At 43.4% G+C, this 20,214-nt stretch overlaps 3 long non-coding RNA genes and 1 pseudogene across 3 annotated transcripts in view; 2 read left to right on the top strand and 2 right to left on the bottom strand.

The window, feature by feature from the left end:
- Nucleotides 1-38: 38 nt before the first annotated feature.
- Nucleotides 39-20,214, bottom strand: part of LOC118376607 (epidermal growth factor receptor kinase substrate 8-like protein 1) — a 30,104-nt pseudogene continuing 9,928 nt past the window's right edge.
- Nucleotides 12,794-13,830, bottom strand: LOC127930182 (uncharacterized). The gene is made up of 4 exons (XR_008137129.1): nt 13,543-13,830; nt 13,114-13,410; nt 13,015-13,080; nt 12,794-12,882 (listed from the first exon to the last, which is right to left on the bottom strand). It is a non-coding gene; the product is annotated as an uncharacterized LOC127930182 (long non-coding RNA).
- On the top strand, nt 16,374-19,952 carry LOC127930183 (uncharacterized). Its single transcript, XR_008137130.1, has 6 exons — nt 16,374-16,937; nt 17,133-17,176; nt 17,265-17,396; nt 17,529-18,176; nt 18,221-19,730; nt 19,794-19,952. It is a non-coding gene; the product is annotated as an uncharacterized LOC127930183 (long non-coding RNA).
- Nucleotides 20,068-20,214, top strand: part of LOC127930184 (uncharacterized) — a 1,478-nt gene continuing 1,331 nt past the window's right edge. The window contains exon 1 of the long non-coding RNA XR_008137131.1: nt 20,068-20,214. This exon is cut by the window's right edge and continues 682 nt beyond it. This is a non-coding gene — a long non-coding RNA (uncharacterized LOC127930184).

Raw genomic sequence — 20,214 nt, 5'->3', positions numbered from 1 at the left:
GATGTTTGGTGCAGTATTTTTCAATGAAAACTCTTGCATGAAAATGAGTCATCTCTCATTGAATGACAACAAAGACTTTATTGAAAAATCCCTACTGTTGACCAATCATGGACGATGGGGCGTAGACTTTGGCTCAAAACTTCTGCTTGCATCCAGAAAAATGTTGTGCCTGAACAGCCTAAAAAACCTTCACCAATGTCCAAAACAAACAACATCACAAAATGTCATCATAATATAAGCACAAACTCTTCCGAACTGTTTTGGCTGGGAAGCATGCGGACGCCTTAAGAAAACCAAGTAATTTTATAGTTTGGGTGAACTACCCTTTAAAAGTGAAATCTCTGTATCAGAGTCTCCATACAGACAATGTTATTGAGTTTGTGTGTCCTCTTAAACAGTGACAGTAATGTAATTGTGTTGGCATCCATCAACCAGTGATATCTGTGTTTCAGTGATATACATGTGTATAGCTTGTTCTTGGTCACAGCCTCCTGCTCTCCAGCTGGAAGTCTGCTTTTTGTTTCTGTTTCTCCATCATTGTCTCCAGCTCTGTAGATTTGCGGACATCCTAATAGAAATGGAGAGAGAGACCGAGAAAGAAAGGAAGAAATACAGTCTGTTAAGGCGCTAGTAGTTACTTTGCTAACATTAGGGAGCTAGTAGTTACTTTGCTAACTTTAAGGAGCTAGTAGTTACTTTGCTAACATTAGGGAGCTAGTAGTTACTTTGCTGACGTTAAGAAGCTAGTAGATTTACTTTGCTGACGTTAAGGAGCTAGTAGATTTACTTTGCTAACGTGAAGGAGCTAGTAGAGTTACTTTGCTAACGTTAAGGAGCTAGTAGAGTTACTTTTCTAATGTTAAGGAGCTAGTAGAGTTACTTTGCTAATGTTAAGGAGCTAGTAGAGTTACTTTGCTAATGTTAAGGAGCTAGTAGAGTTACTTTGCTAACGTTAAGGAGCTAGTAGAGTTACTTTGCTAACGTTAAGGAGCTAGTAGAGTTACTTTGCTAACGTCTGCTAAATGACTTAAATGTAAATGTAAATGTAAATGTTAAGGAGCTAGTAGTTACTTTGCTAACGTTAAGGAGCTAGTAGAGTTACTTTGCTAATGTTAAGGAGCTAGTAGAGTTACTTTGCTGACGTTAAGGAGCTAGTAGATTTACTTTGCTAAAGTTAAGGAGCTAGTAGTTACTTTGCTAACGTTAAGAAGCTAGTCTGTAGCAAAGCACAGTAATGAAAGGTCAAGTCACTACTGGTTGGTCAGATTATAAAATGTGAGTGAACTACTCTCACTTCCAGTGAGACAGTATGTGCTGTGATATTGTAGTGAACTCAGGGGGAAGCTCAGACTGGGACTCCAACCCAAGTCCAGCCAACACCTAGCAACCTCATCAAGAGGTTCAGACCTCTTGGCGTAACGGTCATTAGCCCCTTCCTTCTGGAGAGTGTATCCCCACGCTTTACCAAGTCCCTCATGTGTACACACCTCTCCGATGGAGGTGCCCCCTTCTGACATGTAGTCCTGGCCACAGTGTAGCAAATTCAGGGGTAGCCCAAACCGGGACTCTAACCCTGGTCCAGTGACTGTCAAGCTAACACCCTAACCATTACACCAAGAGGTCTGAACCTCTTGAGGAAGTCTCTAGGTGTTGGATTAAGGTTCTACAATACATTCGTTAGATTCCAAAATGGAACATGACTCACTTCACTCCCTTCAATTAATTAAAACAGAAAGTATAGTCAGTTTAACATAACTTGACATTTTAAACAACCTTGTCCATCCAACAATATATTGTATGATATTCATGTGTTACACATCTAACACCAGTCCGTCATTAGAAGTATTAATTCATCTACACCCAGAAACTCCCAGAGACTCCCAGTCACACTGAATAGGAAAGAGGAGAGAGAAGGAGGGATGGAAGAGGAGAGAGGGGAGAAGGAGGGAGGGAAGGGGAGGGAAGAGGGAGAGAGAGGGAGGGAGGGAAGGGAGGAGAGGGAGGAGGGAGGGAGAGGGAGAGGAGAGAAGGAGGGAGGAGGGAGGGAGGGAGGGAGGGAAGAGGAGTGAGAGGAGAAGGAGGGAGGGGAAGAGGAGAAGGAGGGAGGGAAGGGAGAGGAGAGGAGGGAGGGAAGAGGAGGAGAGGAGAAGGAGGGAGGGAAGAGGAGTGAGAGAAGGAGGGAGGGAAGAGGAGTGAGAGGAGAAGGAGGGAGGGAAGAGGGAGGAGGAGGGAGAGGAGAGGAGAGAGGGAGGGAAGAGGAGAGAGGGAGAAGGGGAGGGAAGAGGAGGAGAGGAGAAGGAGGGAGGGAAGAGGAGAGAGGAGGAGAGGGAGGGAAGAGGAGAGAGAGAGGGAGAAGGAGGGAGGGAAAGGGAGAGAGAGGAGGGAGGGAAGGGAGAGAGAGGAGAAGGAGGGAGGGAAGAGGAGTGAGAGGAGAAGGAGGGAGGGAAGAGGAGTGAGAGGAGAAGGAGGGAGGGAAGAGGAGAGAAGGAGGGAGGGAAGAGGAGGGAGGAGAAGGAGGGAGGGAAGAGGAGAGAGAGGAGAAGGAGGGAGGGAAGAGGAGAGAGAGGAGAAGGAGGGAGGGAAGAGGAGAGAGGAGAAGGAGGGAGGGAAGAGGAGAGAGAGGAGAAGGAGGGAGGGAAGAGGAGAAGAGAGAAGGAGGGAGGGAAGAAGAGAGAGAGGAGGGAGGGAAGATGGAGAGGGAGGAGGGAGGGAAGAGGAGAGAGAGGAGAAGGAGGGAGGGAAGAGGAGGAGAGGGGGAGAGAAGGAGGGAGGGAAGAGGAGAGAGAGGGAGAAGGAGGGAGGGAAGAGGAGAGAGAGGAGAAGGAGGGAGGGAAGAGGAGAGAGAGGAGGGAGGGAAGGGAGTGGAGAGAATGGAGGGAGGGAAGAGGAGAGGAGAGAGAGGAGAAGAGGAGGGAGAGGAGAGGAGGAAGGGGAGGGAGAGAGAGGAAATGGGAGAGAGGGGAGGGAGGGAGGGAGAGAGGAGAAGGAGGGAGGGAAGAGGAGAGAGAGGGAGAGAAGGAGGGAGGGAAGAGGAAAGAGAGCGGGAGAGAAGGAGGGAGAGAAGAGAAGAGAGAAAAAAGCATGGGAACCAAGGATCTATCTATAATGTGAGAGTTGTGTCAACCAGAAGAGAAGGAAACAGAGGGAAATGAGAAATAAGAGGATTAACGAGGAAGTGATGTGTTTTGATACAACACTATAAGAGTTGTGATGAGAATGGGGTTGCCAGTGTATGAGGCTGCCAGTGTATGAGGCTGCCAGTCAATAGGGTTGCCAGTCAATAGGGTTGCCAGTCAATGAGGTTGTCAGTCAATGGGGTTGCCAGTCAATGGTGTTGCGAGTTAATAGGGTTGCTTGTACCTCCAATAAAGCCTTCTGCACCATCATCTGGCTGTACACTCTGGCACCCTCCTCTGGTGAAAACATACGCAGGTCCTCTTTACTCAGGGCGAAGAGCTCAGCACCAGTGAGTCTCCCCAGCAGTGTTACTGTCCTGAATGGAGAGAGAGATAAGGAACAGTAAGGTGGTCAGAAGTGTTACTGTCCTGAATGGAGAGAGAGATAAGGGACAGTTGGGACTGTCCTGAATGGAGAGAGAGACATAAGGGTGGTCAGAAGTGTTACTGTCCTGAATGGAGAGAGAGATAAGGGACAGTAAGGTGGTCAGAAGTGTTTACTGTCCTGAATGGAGAGAGAGATATGGGACAGTAAGGTGGTCAGAAGTGTTACTGTCCTGAATGGAGAGAGAGATAAGGGACAGTAAGGTGGTCAGAAGTGTTACTGTCCTGAATGGAGAGAGAGATGGTCAGAAGGGTCCTGAATGGAGAGAGAAGGTAAGGTGGTCAGAAGTGTTACTGTCCTGAATGGCCATGGTCTACTGTCCTGAATGGAGAGATAGACGTGTGACTGAGAAGTATAGTGTATATCAAGTATACTGTAGTAGATTGAACTAGCTCCACTACACCCACTGGAGAGACGGCTCAGTGAAGCCCTTCCCTCTCAGCCAGCCCTCTACCTCCACAGGAGGGGAGTGGTAGTCCAGGGGGCCCTCTACCTCCACAGGAGGGGAGTGGTAGGTGTCTGTGGTGCAGTAAGGTGGTCCTGTCCTGAATGGAGAGAGATAAAGGGACAGTAAGGTGGTCATCCTGAATGGAGAGAGAGAGACATGGGACAGTAAGGTGGTCAAAGTGTTACTGGGGGATCACTAGGGGACGGGTGGAGCCCGCCCTGCCGTTGGCCAGCCGCTGGAGGAGCTCATCGTTCACCATAAAGCCTGTGTACAGGGGTCACACACACATTTAATATCAGTTAAGAATGTGCACATACTGTGTACACACACTGTTACAAGCATGTTCTCACTTATAAACATGTATTCTATCACACACACACAACTACACACGCACGCGCACATGCACACGCACGCACACACACACACACACATTGACTACACATTGACTACACATTGACTACACAGCTTTAGGGTTAGACATTACATTGACTACATTGTAGTCATTTAACACATTTTACCAGAGGGATCTAGAGTGGGTGGATATTATCAGGAGGCTTAGCAACATGATACAGAACATGCAGGTATAACACAACCACTAAACCTTTAGAAGTAGCCAGCCGGTCTGCAGTGCTATGAACAGAAAACACAGAGTCTGATAAGAGTAGTGCTATTCTGAATCCCAAATGGCACCCTATTCCCTATATAGTGTACTATTTCTGGTATTGAATTGTAAAAAAAGAGTAGTGCACTATATAGGGAATAGGATTGTTAAAACAGCCACCCATTCAGATTTAGTTATTCTCTATACACCCCTAGTTTGTCCCTTTTTATTTAGAATGCCTGACAGCTCATCAGTCAATCACCCCTAACTTTCTACCCAATCAGAGGCATTCTCTCCCACCTGTTGGTTGTAAGTCCCGCCTCCAGGCAGTGAGTTGCAGTGATGGAAAGTTTGGCTCTTTTTACTGACTCCGATCTTTCAGACTCGTTCAGTCAAAAGAACAAATGTTTCGACTCATTAGGTTCATTTGAGTCAGTAATGCCCAGAGCGTGCAGGACCCCCTACCGGCGAACAATGAACTGAAAACTCAAAAACGTAATGATTCTATAAGCCTCTCATTCACATGTTGTTCACCATAAGGGGCTTATTGGAGCTGTGTGACTGAGACATGCCAAAGGTGTAAAACATCTATGTTTATTGATTTGCTAAACATACAAATAAAAGCATTCTTGATATATTTGAAACGAGGTCTACTTGTGGCCGCAACCGGACTAGATTGTGAATGACTCTTGGACTAGATTGTGAATGACTCTTGGACTAGATTGTGAACGACTCTTGGACTAGATTGTGAATGACTCTTGGACTAGATTGTGAATGACTCTTGGACTAGATTGTGAACGACTCTTGGACTAGATTGTGAACGACTCTTGGACTAGATTGTGAATGACTCTTGGACTAGATTGTGAACGACTCTTGGACTAGATTGTGAACGACTCTTGGACTAGATTGTGAATGACTCTTGGACTAGATTGTGAATGACTCTTGGACTAGATTGTGAACGACTCTTGGACTAGATTGTGAACGACTCTTGGACTAGATTGTGAACGACTCTTGGACTAGATTGTGAACGACTCTTGGACTAGATTGTGAACGACTCTTGGACTAGATTGTGAACGACTCTTGGACTAGATTGTGAACGACTCTTGGACTAGATTGTGAATGACTCTTGGACTAGATTGTGAATGACTCTTGGACTAGATTGTGAACGACTCTTGGACTAGATTGTGAATGACTCTTGGACTAGATTGTGAACGACTCTTGGACTAGATTGTGAACGACTCTTGGACTAGATTGTGAACGACTCTTGGACTAGATTGTGAACGACTCTTGGACTAGATTGTGAACGACTCTTGGACTAGATTGTGAATGACTCTTGGACTAGATTGTGAATGACTCTTGGACTAGATTGTGAATGACTCTTGGACTAGATTGTGAACGACTCTTGGACTAGATTGTGAACGACTCTTGGACTAGATTGTGAATGACTCTTGGACTAGATTGTGAACGACTCTTGGACTAGATTGTGAATGACTCTTGGACTAGATTGTGAATGACTCTTGGACTAGATTGTGAATGACTCTTGGACTAGATTGTGAACGACTCTTGGACTAGATTGTGAACGACTCTTGGACTAGATTGTGAATGACTCTTGGACTAGATTGTGAACGACTCTTGGACTAGATTGTGAACGACTCTTGGACTAGATTGTGAATGACTCTTGGACTAGATTGTGAACGACTCTTGGACTAGATTGTGAACGACTCTTGGACTAGATTGTGAACGACTCTTGGACTAGATTGTGAACGACTCTTGGACTAGATTGTGAATGACTCTTGGACTAGATTGTGAATGACTCTTGGACTAGATTGTGAATGACTCTTGGACTAGATTGTGAACGACTCTTGGACTAGATTGTGAACGACTCTTGGACTAGATTGTGAATGACTCTTGGACTAGATTGTGAATGACTCTTGGACTAGATTGTGAACGACTCTTGGACTAGATTGTGAATGACTCTTGGACTAGATTGTGAATGACTCTTGGACTAGATTGTGAATGACTCTTGGACTAGATTGTGAACGACTCTTGGACTAGATTGTGAACGACTCTTGGACTAGATTGTGAATGACTCTTGGACTAGATTGTGAATGACTCTTGGACTAGATTGTGAACGACTCTTGGACTAGATTGTGAACGACTCTTGGACTAGATTGTGAATGACTCTTGGACTAGATTGTGAACGACTCTTGGACTAGATTGTGAACGACTCTTGGACTAGATTGTGAACGACTCTTGGACTAGATTGTGAATGACTCTTGGACTAGATTGTGAATGACTCTTGGACTAGATTGTGAATGACTCTTGGACTAGATTGTGAACGACTCTTGGACTAGATTGTGAACGACTCTTGGACTAGATTGTGAATGACTCTTGGACTAGATTGTGAATGACTCTTGGACTAGATTGAGAACGACTCTTGGACTAGATTGAGAACGACTTGACTGCCATGAGGGTGATCAGCACAATGTGGTTCGTGAAATGCAGCCCCTAAACAATTCATTCTCCAGTTCGGGTTTGTTGAGCAGAGGCTGTGTATGTTTTGGATAAACTAAGGTAGGTCCATCATACCATTCAATAATCAAGGAGTTGGCTTCATTTTTGCACCATGTGATCAATGATCAGTTCTAAACATGTCTTTTTCTTCTCTATGCTCATGATTTATTTCCCAGAGGACATGATGACAGACAGTTAGTTGGTGGTCGGAGTACATCTCTGGAGCCGCTGAGCCAGAGGGGCGTGTATTAATCCTGCTGTAGGACTCATTGAGGCCAGTACTAGCAGGTCAAACAGACGACTAAAATAAAAGAGTCACAAATAAGAAAAATCGTGACTCTTGAGTCAGTAAAAGTGGTGTTCAAAAGAACTAATCGTTATTCAACCTGCACATAAATAGTGAGGTGAAGACAGAGAGCAGATAGTTTGTGAGTTCTCCTGAAGTTTCAAGACGAGTTCCAAGTTGCACCATGTTTAGCTGTATTTGTGCTGCTATGAAAAGTCAATATTAGTTACCAGTTACATTGTGTTTATGACATGTTGTCTGTCAGGGGATAAAGTCATGTGGTACTTTGTAGTGTCTATGAGACAGTCATATATTAGTTAAGTAGTCATTGTAGCTTATGAAGTAGCCAGTTATATAGACTACAGCTAGCCAGGCTAACTAGATACCTTATTATGTTCATGATATTTCAGTTACTTTATGTCTATAAGACAGTCATATCTTTGTTATAACAGTTACTTTGTGTCTATAAGACAGACATACAGTGGGGCATAAAAGGTATTTGTGTCATGAGACAGTCAATTTAGTGCAAGTTCTCCCACTTAAAAAGATGAGAGAGGCCTGTCATTTTCATCATAGGTACACTTCAACTTTGACAGACAAAATGAGAAAGAAAATCATATTGTAGGATTTTTATATTAATTTATTTGCAAATTATGGTGGAAAGTAAGTATTTGGTCAATAACAAAAGTCATCTCAATACTTTGTTATATACCCTTTGTGGCTATGATGACAGAGGTCAAACGTTTTCTAGTAAGTCTTTGTGTCTATGAGACAGTCATGGTATTAGTTATAGTAGTTACTTTCGTCTATGCAGACAGTCATATTGATGCAGATCTTGAGGTTTTAGGGGCTTACTGCTGTGCTACAAAGACTTCAACTCCCTCCAAAGATTTTCTTTGGGGTTGAGATCTGGAGTCTGGCTTAGTTATAGTAGGACTTTGTGTCTATGAGACAGTCATATATTAGTTATAGTAGTGTGTTTGGGATCATTGTCATGCTGAAAGACAGTCATATATTAGTTATAAGCCCTTTGCTGATGGAAGGACAGTTCACTATAATCTAGTTATAGTGGCCCCATTCATTTTTCCTATGACACAGTCATATCAGTAGTTATGTAGTCCCTTTGTGTCTATGAACAGTCCCAATATTAGTTATGTTTACTTTGTGCTTGAGACAGTCAGGTATGGTTTCTTTGGATAACTAGTTCTTTGTGTCTATGAGACAGTCATATATTAGTTATAGTAGTTACTTTGTGTCTATGAGACAGTCATATATTAGTTATAGTAGTTACTTTGTGTCTATGAGACAGTCATATCCTAGTTATAGTAGTTTTGTGTCTATAAGACAGTCATATATTAGTTATAGTCTTCTTTGTGTCTATGAGACAGTCATATATTAGTTATAGTAGTTACATGTTGGTCTATGAGACAGTCATATATTAGTTATAGTAGTTACTTTGAGTCTATGAGACAGTCATGTATTACTTATGGTAGTTACTTTGTTCTTGACCAGCTCTATGCAGGTATAGTAGTTACCCCCCGTGTGTTATGAGACAGCTCATATATTAGTGATCAGTAGTTGACTTTATGTCTATGAGAGCAGTCAGATATTAGTTATAGTGGTCTTGTATGTCTTAAGACCATTTTATTATAGTAACTTTATGTCTCCCAGACAGTCATGATTTGTTAAACCAGCTGTTACATTCTATGCAGAGTTCAGTGTTATACTGTACAGCCTGGTCAGGTCTGCAGCAGCTTTTGTTTCTGGTGTCCTGAGTTGGGTTAGTGAGCTATGAAGAGCTAACATGGCTGTCATAGAATGTTGTAGTGTCATGTAAATGAAGAGTTAACATGGCTGTCTTAGAATGATAACAAGTGTCATGTAAATGAAGAGTTAACATGGCTGTCTTAGAATGTTGAGTGTCATGTAAATGAAGAGTTAACATGGCTTTTGTCATAGAATGTTGAAGTGTCATGTAAATGAAAAGTTAACATGGCTGTCATATAATGTTTTAGAGTCATGTAAATGCATCATAATGCAGAAACCTCATTGCCTAAACTATTTAAATACATGGAGGAAAGTGTGAGACGGTCAGAGGAAGGAATGTTACCTGGAGGTGGGTGGTGACACTGTCCACTATAGACCACCAAACCACAGGCTTACCTTTGTCTCTGTAAGACCCATGTCATGGAGGAGGGGTTACATGCTGTGCAGAGTTAGGGTTACGGCGGGGAGGTTGGCCCCTTCACTACTGGAGGGGCTGTAGGAGAAGTGCCTTGCAGGGTCAGAGGGCACCTTCTGTCAAACAGAGACACAAACACACAGGGCTAACTCAGATGAGTGGGTGTATGTGTCTATGTAAGCCCAGTTCAGATACAACAGAGATGGTTTTATGTCATTTTAAATGAAATTAACATCTGTTGTAGTTTTAGAACGTCTCATGTTGTCTGCTGTAGTTTCAAGATTCAACACCTCAAATCTTAGCTAAAGATGAAACAGTTCCGTTTAGCCCAGTCAAAACAGTGTGCTGACATTCTGTGTTGAACAAACTCCTCACTACGCCAACCAAGCAGACACACTAGCTAGACACCTGAAACCCCACTCTTTAAGCTAACCAAGCAGACCACTAGCTAGCTTGCTGATATTTATCTGACAAGTCACAAAGTGTGTAATTTGGTTTTTCCACTTTATTTAACCTTTATTTAACCTCTTTGTACCTCGCTCTGGATAAGAGCGTCCCTATCTTAAATGCTCTGTAAATGTAACATGGCTGCTAAATGCTAATAGTATTAGTTAAAACTGAAACGTTCATTAAAATGACATGCAGGGTATTGAATTAAAGCTACACTCGTTGTGAATCCAGGCAAAAGTCAGATTTTTAAAATGCATATGGCTGTCATGAGAATGTTTTATCTGTAAATGCATGTAATGCAGAAACCTCAGGGGCTAAACTAAAATAATGGAGCAAAGTGTGTCAAAACCGTCAGAAATAAAATATAAACCTGGAGGTTACCTTTGACCATCTTCCACCAAACCACAGGCTTACCTTTGTCCCTAATCACTATGGTGGGTCATTTTTAGATTAAATCACGGTCCATATATAGCCTACATATCGATCTATGAAGACTGTGTGATAAACGGAAAAAAATAGCCTTGCAGGGTCAGAGGGCACATTTTTTTAAATTCAAAAAGTTGAGATAAACTTTCACAAAACACACAGGGTAACTTAGAATGCAGTCTTTGGTATGTGTCTATTAAGCCCAGTTCAGATAAAATTCATCAGGAGGCGGTTTTATGCCAATTTAGAACTAAATTAGCTGTCTGTCTGTAAAACGTCTCATGTCTTGGCTAAAGATGAAAAACATCCAGTTTAGCCAAGGGAAAACAGTTGCTTTCATTCTGTGTTTAGCCAAGAATCTAGCTGAACCAAATGACAAGACTCTAGCAACGTGCAGACCACTGCTAGGCACTGCAGACCACGGCCTCATTTAATTCCAAGGACCACTTTGCAACCTTGAACCAAGCAGACCATGGATATTTATTTCCATTTTCAGTGATCAGATTTTCATGCAACTTTTCAAGAAGACCACGTTCTGTTATAGTCACAGCAGACCACTAGCCAGTTTTATAAACCACTAGCTATTTTCTAACCACACAGACCAATCATATGCATATACTATATTCCTGGCCTGCTAGTTAACCAGGGCCACTGAAATAGCTTGCTGATTTTTATCTGACAAGTCACAAAGTGGGTAATTTGTATTTATTTTATTTTATTTAACCTTTATTTAACTAGGCAAGTCAGTTAAGAACAAATTCTTATTTTCAATGACAGCCTAGGAACAGTGGGTTAACTGCCTGTTCAGGGGCAGAACGACAGATTTGTACCTTGTCAGCTCAGGGATTTGAACTTGCAACCTTTTGGTTGCTAGTCCAACACTCTAACCACTAGGCTACCCTGCCTGTTTGCTACAACAAGTGGGGACTTTGAATCAAAGTTGTATCACATCATTGTAAAGAGGCACCGTTAGTGTGGAAACGGTGTCAACCGTGTGTGTGTGTGTGTGTGTGTGTGTGTGTGTGTGTGTGTGTGTGTGTGTGTGTGTGTGTGTGTGTGTGTGTGTGTGTGTGTGTGTGCGAGCGAGCGTGCGTGCGTCCATTACCTTGGACTGTCTGAGTGCCACTGGGCTATCCCTATGGTTGTTGTTGAGGGCAGACAGAGGCTCCAGAATGTTGAAGGGAACAAACCCGATCTGGTCAAAGTTATTGCGGCACTTCCACCAACGATTTGACGACTCAATCACCTAAAAGAGAGAGGATTTGAATTAGGATTTTTATTTATAATATGGAATTGTGATTCACTTGTTGTTATAAATAATGTGTTCACTCTATGTGTTCATGGCCATGTCAGATATACTGAATCAAGACAATAAAGCTCACAGAATGGAATTAATTTGTGAGAACTTTTTAAGTAAGGAGGATAATTCAATACATGTGAACTTCTGTAAATTATAGTTGAGTGACAAAAGTAGACCTTATAGGCTCTGGTCAAAGGAAGCGCACTATATAGAGAGTAGGGTCTTGTTTGAGACTCAGACAGTATTTAACATGCAGTTCACACATTATTATAGAGTTGTCATGTAGTACAAACATTCTAGGATAAAAACCTCCAGAGTTTCTCCCTGCAGCACGGAGAGTTCACTGCTGTTTCTGGCAACAAAGCCGTAGCTGCAGCTGAACATTCTCTCGCCCTCAGGTGGAAGTTCACTGCCATCTCTGGAGGAGAAACAGGCATTCATTGGGTTAATCTCAGTTGTCAGACAGTTCTGGGGTCAATCTCAGTTGTCAGACAGTTCTGGGGTCAATCTCAGTTGTAACAGACAGTCCTAGGGTCAATCTCAGTGGTTACAGACAGTCCTAGGGTCAATCTCAGTTGTAACAGACAGTCCTAGGGTTAATCTCAGTTGTATCAGACAGTCCTAGGGTCAATCTCAGTTGTATCAGACAGTCCTAGGGTTAATCTCAGTTGTATCAGACAGTCCTAGGGTCAATCTCAGTTGTATCAGACAGTCCTAGGGTCAATCTCAGTTGTATCAGACAGTCCTAGGGTCAATCTCAGTTGTAACAGACAGTCCTAGGGTCAATCTCAGTTGTAACAGACAGTCCTATTAATCTCAGTTGATTCCTCAAAGTCCTAGGGTCAATCTCAGTTTATCAGCCATATTGGGTCAATTAGAATCAGACAGTCCTCCCCTCTGACCTCAGTTGAACAGACAGTCCTGAGGAAAGATGAATTTGCCACCCTTCTGCCAAAGCATGCACTTGCCCACAGTTTGTTACCTGTCATCTAACTGTGTGATCAGTTTGTGTTACCTGTCATCTAACTGTGTGCTCAGTTTGTGTTACCTGTCATCTAACTGTGTGATCAGTTTGTGTTACCTGTCATCTAACTGTGTGATCAGTTTGTGTTACCTGTCATCTAACTGTGTGCTCAGTTTGTGTTACCTGTCATCTAACTGTGTGATCAGTTTGTGTTACCTGTCATCTAACTGTGTGCTCAGTTTGTGTTACCTGTCATCTAATTGTGTGCTCAGTTTGTGTTACCTGTCATCTAACTGTGTGATCAGTTTGTGTTACCTGTCATCTAACTGTGTGATCAGTTTGTGTTACCTGTCATCTAACTATGTGATCAGTTTGTGTTACCTGTCATCTAACTGTGTGATCAGTTTGTGTTACCTGTCATCTAACTGTGTGATCAGTTTGTGTTACCTGTCATCTAACTGTGTGATCAGTTTGTGTTACCTGTCATCTAACTGTGTGATCAGTTTGTGTTACCTGTCATCTAACTGTGTGATCAGTTTGTGTTACCTGTCATCTAACTGTGTGATCAGTTTGTGTTACCTGTCATCTAACTGTGTGATCAGTTTGTGTTACCTGTCATCTAACTGTGTGATCAGTTTGTGTTACCTGTCATCTAACTGTGTGATCAGTTTGTGTTACCTGTCATCTGACTGTGTGATCAGTTTGTGTTACCTGTCATCTAACTGTGTGATCAGTTTGTGTTACCTGTCATCTAACTGTGTGATCAGTTTGTGTTACCTGTCATCTGACTGTGTGATCAGTTTGTGTTACCTGTCATCTAACTGTGTGATCAGTTTGTGTTACCTGTCATCTAACTGTGTGATCAGTTTGTGTTACCTGTCATCTAACTGTGTGATCAGTTTGTGTTACCTGTCATCTAACTGTGTGATCAGTTTGTGTTACCTGTCATCTAACTGTGTGATCAGTTTGTGTTACCTGTCATCTAACTGTGTGATCAGTTTGTGTTACCTGTCATCTAACTGTGTGATCAGTTTGTGTTACCTGTCATCTAACTGTGTGATCAGTTTGTGTTACCTGTCATCTAACTGTGTGATTAGTTTGTGTTACCTGTCATCTCTCACACACAGATGTTGTTTCTTTGTAATATTGATGGTGTTTATGAAAAACAGTAGGACTGTTCATTACAGCAGGAATAAAGAGTTAATAACATGGTTGTAATGGAAACTAGTTTTAATGACTTACTGTTTTACTATATTAATTATGTATTATTAATAATGTTATATATTATATATGAAATATATAAATAATAGAAAAGTAATAACTTTTTTTTAAAACACCCCTCTGTTTTATGGACACAGGAAGTTATTGGATCCAAGCACTCTATCATAAAACTTAGTGAAAGGTGAAAAGTGCCACAATCAGTGGTGAAACTGTGTTTCTCGTGAACTGTGTGAATCAGTAAACAAAAAGCATTACAGCAGTTATTGGGGAAGTCAGAAACGTACGATTCGTCAGTGTGCTGGACTGAGCTGGGTCCTTCCTCAGCCTGGTTAGGAGGGTCCTAAATTAGGGAAGGAATCAGAAGGAATGATTACATAATTACATCTAATCAATTACAATCTAAATAATATGACATACAGTTCCACTAGACAATGCTACAGGAAGTATACCTCTACACTGTACAGTTCCACTAGCCAATGCTACAGTAAGTATACCTCTACACTGTACAGTTCCACTAGCCAATGCTACATTAAGTATACCTCTACACTGTACAGTTCCACTAGACAATGCAACAGTAAGTATACCTCTACACTGTACAGTTCCACTAGACAATGCTACAGGAAGTATACCTCTACACTGTACAGTTCCACTAGACAATGCTACAGTAAGTACACCTCTACACTGTACAGTTCCACTAGACAATGCTACAGTAAGTATACCTCTACACTGTACAGTTCCACTAGCCAATGCTACAGTAAGTATACCTCTACACTGTACAGTTCCACTAGACAATGCTACAGTAAGTACACCTCTACACTGTACAGTTCCACTAGACAATGCTGCAGTAAGTATACCTCTACACTGTACAGTTCCACTAGCCAATGCTACAGTAAGTATACCTCTACACTGTACAGTTCCACTAGACAATGCTGCAGTAAGTATACCTCTACACTGTACAGTTCCACTAGACAATGCTACAGTAAGTATACCTCTACACTGTACAGTTCCACTAGACAATGCTACAGTAAGTATACCTCTACACTGTACAGTTCCACTAGACAATGCTACAGTAAGTATACCTCTACACTGTACAGTTCCACTAGACAATGCTACAGTAAGTATACCTCTACACTGTACAGTTCCACTAGACAATGCTACAGTAAGTATACCTCTACACTGTACAGTTCCACTAGACAATGCTGCAGTAAGTATACCTCTACACTGTACAGTTCCACTAGACAATGCTACAGTAAGTATACCTCTACACTGTACAGTTCCACTAGACAATGCTACAGTAAGTATACCTCTACACTGTACAGTTCCACTAGACAATGCTACAGTAAGTATACCTCTACACTGTACAGTTCCACTAGACAATGCTGCAGTAAGTATACCTCTACACTGTACAGTTCCACAAGCCAATGCTACAGTAAGTATACCTCTACACTGTACAGTTCCACTAGCCAATGCTACAGTAAGTATACCTCTACACTGTACAGTTCCACTAGACAATGCTACAGTAAGTATACCTCTACACTGTACAGTTCCACTAGACAATGCTGCAGTAAGTATACCTCTACACTGTATTGAAGAGCGTCCTGTTTGTGCTGTGACTTGATTGGGTCCTCCCAAAGTTGACCTTCTGGGTCAAAGGCCTCAGGCTGCCATCCATCCAGAAAGACAGGTGAGTATGGAGGGACAGACTCAACAAGCTGGGAGCTGGGAGAGAAAAAGGCCAAAGGTCAGGACTTGTCTTGAGCCTTGTCTATGGATGACAATGTGCATATGAACTACACACAATCATACAGATGCCGTATCTTAATTGGATAATCCTGTTGGTGCAGGAATTTTCCACCAATTCAAGGGTTAAAAAGGCTTCTAAAGTTTGTATTTTCCATTTTAAATGTCTTACTTGCATCAACAAAAATGTCAACCCCTGCAAAAAATATCTAACTATAATCCACACAACAACACACATTTCCTGTTGCTGCAGGATTATTTTCCTGCTTTGTGAATCAGGCTCAAATTAAGATACGGCATCTGTACATCGATAAGCACAGACATCATAGCAGTACACACACACACACACACACAGTTTCACCTATAGTTCAGTTGGTAGAGCATGGCGCTTGTAACACCAGTATAGTGGGTTTGATTCCCGGGACCACCCATATGTAAGATGTATGATGCATAAATGACTGTAAGTCGGTTTAGATAAAAGCATCTGCTAAATAGCATATATGATTATATTACCAGTGTAAGGTCCAGTTAGGCCCTAGGGAGCTCCAAAGCTCCTTCTCTTCATCGGTCAGGTGTTTCTGCAGTAGAGACACAGCACCACTGGTCAAGGCTGGACTGACCACAGTCGCTCCCATCTCTGGCCCATCAGTAGTCTTCACCATCTGAAACCAGAGAGAGAGAGAGACATGGATCGATATCAGCCTTAACACTGATGTCCACCTGTGACAGACAGCGACAGATAGATAATCATACAGTATCACCAAAGATAGAACAATGAACCAGATATTTCAAAGGGTGAATGTGAAGCATCCGATTGGCGTTTCCACTCACTACCAAATATGGTAGTGAGAGGAAGCTCATTGGCCAGCAGTGGAAGAAGATGGAGCGCGATTGATTTTGGCCGACATTCTGCTAATTTTCTCATTGCTGAAACATTTGATCTCAATAAAGTTTTCTGTTCCCAAAACTATAATTTGTTACGAACAGTGGACTAAGTTTTGTAGACTTTGCCAAAGTTTCTAAAAATGTGCGTTGTTTAGAAGGAGTGCAAGGGTGGATGGAGTTATTGCACATGCACACTTCACAGAGTAGGCGTTCTATAATGGTAATATGCAAATACATGCTAGAATGAGCCAATGGGATCTTGCTAGCTTGTGCATTGTCAGCAACCAATGGAGTTGGCCACTACAGAACACACAGGTCTGTGATCAGGCTAGTAAATACATACCAGGCCCAGTGGACAGGTCTGGAACCAGTGGACAGGTCTAGGATCAGTCTAGTAAATACCTACCAGGCCCATTGGACAGATCTGAAACCAGGCTAGTAAATACCTACCAGGCCCAGTAGACAGATCTGAAACCAGGCTAGTAAATACATACCAGGCCCAGTGGACAGATCTGAAACCAGGCTAGTAAATACATACCAGGGCCAGTGGACAGATCTGTGATCAGTCTAGTAAATACATACCAGGCCCAGTGGACAGGTCTGTGATCAGGCTAGTAAATACATACCAGGCCCAGTGGACAGATCTGTGATTAGTCTAGTAAATACATACCAGGCCCAGTGGACAGATCTGAAACCAGTCTAGTAAATACATACCAGGCCCAGTGGACAAGTCTGGGATCAGTCTTGTAAATACCTTCCAGGCCCAGTGGACAAGTCTGGGATCAGTCTAGTAAATACATACCAGGCCCAGTGGACAAGTCTGGGATCAGTCTAGTAAATACATACCAGGCCCATTGGACAAGTCTGGGATCAGTCTAGTAAATACATACCAGGCCCAGTGGACAGATCTGAAACCAGTCTAGTAAATACATACCAGGCCCAGTGAACAGGTCTGGGATCAGTCTAGTAAATACATACCAGGCCCAGTGGACAGGTCTGGGATCAGTCTAGTAAATACATACCAGGCCCAGTGGACAAGTCTGGGATCAGTCTCGTAAATACATACCAGGCCCAGTGGACAGATCTGAAACAAGGCTAGTAAATACATACCAGGCCCAGTGGACAGGTCTGGGATCAGTCTAGTAAATACATACCAGGCCCAGTGGACAGGTCTGGAACCAGTGGACAGGTCTGGAACCAGGCTAGTAAATACATACCAGGCCCAGTGGACAGGTCTGGAACCAGTGGACAGGTCTGGAACCAGTCTAGTAAATACATACCAGGCCCAGTGGACAGGTCTGGAACCAGTCTAGTAAATACAAACCAGGCCCAGTGGACAGGTCTGGAACCAGTGGACAGGTCTGGAACCAGGCTAGTAAATACATACCAGGCCCAGTGGACAAGTCTGGGATCAGTCTAGTAAATACATACCAGGCCCAGTGGACAGATCTGAAACAAGGCTAGTAAATACATACCAGGCCCAGTGGACAGGTCTGGGATCAGTCTAGTAAATACATACCAGGCCCAGTGGACAGGTCTGGAACCAGTGGACAGGTCTGGAACCAGGCTAGTAAATACATACCAGGCCCAGTGGACAGGTCTAGAACCAGTCTAGTAAATACAAACCAGGCCCAGTGGACAGGTCTGGAACCAGTGGACAGGTCTGGAACCAGGCTAGTAAATACATACCAGGTCCAGTGGACAGGTCTGGAACCAGTGGACAGGTCTGGAACCAGTCTAGTAAATACAAACCAGGCCCAGTGGACAGATCTGAAACCAGTCTAGTAAATACATACCAGGCCCAGTGGACAAGTCTGGGATCAGTCTCGTAAATACATACCAGGCCCAGTGGACAAGTCTGGGATCAGTCTCGTAAATACATACCAGGCCCAGTGGACAGGTCTGAAACAAGGCTAGTAAATACATACCAGGCCCAGTGAACAGGTCTGGGATCAGTCTAGTAAATACATACCAGGCCCAGTGGACAGGTCTGGAACCAGGCTAGTAAATACATACCAGGCCCAGTGGACAGGTCTGGAACCAGTGGACAGGTCTGGAACCAGGCTAGTAAATACATACCAGGCCCAGTAGACAGGTCTGGAACCAGTGGACAGGTCTGGAACCAGGCTAGTAAATACATACCAGGCCCAGTGGACAGGTCTGGAACCAGTGGACAGGTCTGGAACCAGGCTAGTAAATACCTACCAGGCCCAGTGGACAGGTCTGGGATCAGTCTAGTAAATACCTTCCAGGCCCAGTGGACAAGTCTGGGATCAGGCTAGTAAATACATACCAGGCCCAGTGGACAGGTCTGGAACCAGTGGACAGGTCTGGAACCAGTGGACAGGTCTGGAACCAGTGGACAGGTCTGGAACCAGGCTAGTAAATACATACCAGGCCCATTGGACAGGTCTGGAACCAGTGGACAGGTCTAGGATCAGTCTAGTAAATACCTTCCAGGCCCAGTGGACAAGTCTGGGATCAGTCTAGTAAATACATACCAGGCCCAGTGGACAGATCTGAAACCAGTCTAGTAAATACATACCAGGCCCAGTGGACAGATCTGAAACCAGTCTCGTAAATACATACCAGGCCCAGTGGACAGATCTGAAACAAGGCTAGTAAATACATACCAGGCCCAGTGAACAGGTCTGGGATCAGTCTAGTAAATACATACCAGGCCCAGTGGACAGGTCTGGGATCAGTCTAGTAAATACATACCAGGCCCAGTGGACAGGTCTGGGATCAGTCTAGTAAATACATACCAGGCCCAGTGGACAGATCTGGGACCAGTCTAGTAAATACATACCAGGCCCAGTGGACAGATCTGGGACCAGTCTAGTAAATACATACCAGGCCCAGTGGACAGATCTGGGACCAGTCTAGTAAATACATACCAGGCCCAGTGGACAGATCTGGGACCAGTCTAGTAAATACATACCAGGCCCAGTGGACAGATCTGGGACCAGTCTAGTAAATACATACCAGGCCCAGTGGACAGGTCTGGAACCAGTGGACAGGTCTGGGATCAGTCTAGTAAATACATACCAGGCCCAGTGGACAGATCTGGGACCAGTCTAGTAAATACATACCAGGCCCAGTGGACAGATCTGGGACCAGTCTAGTAAATACATACCAGGCCCAGTGGACAGGTCTGGAACCAGTGGACAGGTCTGGGATCAGTCTAGTAAATACATACCAGGCCCAGTGGACAGATCTGGGACCAGTCTAGTAAATACATACCAGGCCCAGTGGACAGATCTGGGACCAGTCTAGTAAATACATACCAGGCCCAGTGGACAGATCTGGGACCAGTCTAGTAAATACATACCAGGCCCAGTGGACAGGTCTGGAACCAGTGGACAGGTCTGGGATCAGTCTAGTAAATACATACCAGGCCCAGGGGAATAAAGACGTGATGCACCAGCTCCCCAGAAGACGGCTCTGTGATGGACGACTTCAGGCGGTCCTGAAAGCAAAATAATGGAATCATAATAATCATAATATTTATCCTTAGCAACTTAACAGTTGCGCTGCATATATTTGATGTACGGCTGGTCCTGGGAATGGAAGCCTGCCGATGCTAATGCTCTACTAACTGAGCTACAGATAGTAAAATAGAGCTTCTTTTTTTAA

The sequence above is a fragment of the Oncorhynchus keta genome, chromosome 5 (genome assembly GCF_023373465.1).
Source record: "Oncorhynchus keta strain PuntledgeMale-10-30-2019 chromosome 5, Oket_V2, whole genome shotgun sequence".
NCBI classification, from domain to species: domain Eukaryota; kingdom Metazoa; phylum Chordata; class Actinopteri; order Salmoniformes; family Salmonidae; genus Oncorhynchus; species Oncorhynchus keta.
This window is presented reverse-complemented; position numbering and strand designations above follow the sequence as displayed.